The sequence below is a fragment of the Bombyx mandarina genome, chromosome 04 (assembly GCF_030267445.1).
Source record: "Bombyx mandarina strain Sakado chromosome 04, ASM3026744v2".
NCBI classification, from domain to species: domain Eukaryota; kingdom Metazoa; phylum Arthropoda; class Insecta; order Lepidoptera; family Bombycidae; genus Bombyx; species Bombyx mandarina.
The window spans coordinates 13,651,101-13,653,811 of NC_143211.1; positions in this window are offsets into that span (position 1 = coordinate 13,651,101).

A 2,711-nucleotide genomic window follows, 5' to 3' on the forward strand; every position below is an offset into this window, starting at 1 on the left:
TCTCACGACTTGATGAACTAAGGGATGAAATTAATATTAATAAGCTGATAAGGAGCATTAAAATCCAAATGTCACTACAGCAACATTAGATTAGACATTTTATTACTGGTGGTAGGACCTCTTGTGAGTCCGCACGGGTAGGTACCACCGCCCCGCCTATTTCTGCTGTGAAGCAGTAATGCGTTTCGGTTTGAAGGGTGGGGCAGCCGTTGTGACTATACTGAGACCTTAGAACTATATCTCAAGGTGGGTGGCGCATTTACGTTGTAGATGTCTATGGGCTCCAGTAACCACTTAACACCAGGTGGGCTGTGAGCTCGTCCACAAATCTAAGCAATAAAAAAAATAAAAAAATTAGAATTAGATTAGCATTGCATTAGAATGTTATTAGATCAGTTTCTTACTGTTTCTATCCATTTTATCACTCACACACATGGTCTCTGACTTTGGAGTAGTACTAGAGTTAGTTAGCATTGTACTTCCAATTTTAATTTCTTAATCTTAGTTCACTATACTACCAACAATCAGATATGGAATCCATTCATCGGTCATCGTATCATCGTGGCCTTCCTCGTACACTTGTAGAATGAACCACCCAGAGCAGTTTTCATTGATCCATCTAATGTACCTATTACTTATCTGCAGCGTACTACAAGACGTTCCGTAGTTTCATATCGCCCCTAACATATCCGAAGAAACTAAGAATGCAAGCCTGCACTATAAAAGATGATAGACAATAATACTTAATAATATTTGTACCACTTAGATACATTTTAATGAAATAAACTTCCGACGAAATTTACTTTGTGATTGTATTTTTGTTGAATAGTGTTAACGTAAAATCATAAAATAAAATTTTGTTACTACAATTCTAAGCGGGAACATTTATGCCACTTTGAATCTACGTAACTACATACTTTCCCGATTTTCTGTTTGGCATCAACATGATCCTATATTTGGAAAATACACTTTGATAAATCAAGATAAATTATAAAAATATTAATACATTATACTAGGCAATTTTCACGCAATATTAATGCAATTTTACCCACCTACCTAGACGATTTATAAGGATGATTTAAACATCGATTAATGCATGACAGCCATATGATAATAATATGCTTATAGAAGATCAAAGTCTAAGGGACAAATTCCTCGATATTATACTATAAACAACGTGTGATGCAAAATAGGCAATGAGTCAGATCCACGGACTCAGAGCGAATTGATAGGTTTTATGTGTAGGTATATGCTAATACAAAGATTTTTCAGTCACGGTTTGCATGTGACCGTTTCTTTGTTTTTTTCACAAATACGCTAAACCTTTGTTAAAACGTAGTTTACTTAACACGTATTAGGACAACTATCACATTGAAGGAATGACGTCGTGTAATAAAAAGAAAACTGTTTTTTTTTTTCTAATGTTTGCACAATTTGAACGTACTGTAAGCGTACCACCCATCCTGCCTATTTCTGACACGCAGCGGTCGTGCGTTTCGATTTGAAGTATGGGACTTCCGCTATACCCGACTTAGTTATTCGACTTTGATATGTCTCAAGTTGGGTAGCGGCATTTAGTTATTGATGTCTATGGGATCTGGATTTATTATGGCCTACTCAGTAACTTGTAGTAAGTACACAAGATATTTAGCAATGCCTGAAGAGCAATAACAACAATATAGGTATACAAACTCCGAACGAACGTCTAAGGCTGGGTTCACAGGGTTTTGTCCTGCACGTTTATTTGCAGTAGGTATACGTCTTAACGAATGAATAGTGGCACATACATTGTACATGATCATAAAACCATTCACATGTCGTTTGTACTGCAAAAAATCGTACACCGCTTAAGCGTTTAAACGAATACTCAACGGACTTGTCAAGTAAATCGAATGAACTTTCAACGTATTCGGCTTGTAGTGGCGTATAGTATAGCTCTGTCTCGTTGTCACGAGACTGTGTGAGCGAAATAGTGTTTGACAACTGTGTGAAGACTGCGGCGATTCGTTTTTACACGAATGAAAATCTACCGTATGAACGTACGTTAAAATAACGAATACAAAGAAAACGTGCAGGACAATGCGTGTGAACCCAGCCTGAGTCTACCGACATCATCCGCTCAGTGGAACATCTTCCCTTTCTCGCTTCCTCGAAAAACCTAATTGTTATTGTGCAGTCGTCGTGGCCTAAGAGATAAGAAGTCCGGTACATTCGTGTTGAGCGATGCACCTGTGTTCGAATCCCAGGCGGGTACCAATTTTTTTAATGAATTACGAACTCAACAAATGTTCACGATTGACTTCCACGGTGAAGGAATAACATCGTGTAATAAAAGTGAAACCCGCAAAATTATAATTTGCGTAATTACGGACCTCTTGTGAGTCCGCGCGGGTAGGTACCACCGCCCTGCCTATTTCTGCCGTGAAGCAGTAATGCGTTTCGGTTTGAAGGGTGGGGCAGCCGTTGTAACAATACTAAGATCTTAGAACTTATATCTCAAGGTGGGTGGCGCATTTACGTTGTAGATGTCCATGGGCTCCAGTAACCACTTAGCACCAGGTGGGCTGTGAGCTCGTCCACCCATCTACGCAATAAAAAAAAAGATTCGCGAAATAGGTTTTTGTTGGTTTCTATGATAAATACCGCTATACAAGTACATCCAGACTTTGTCAAATCTTCTTGACTAAAAAAGCAAGGGCGGTTAGATGACA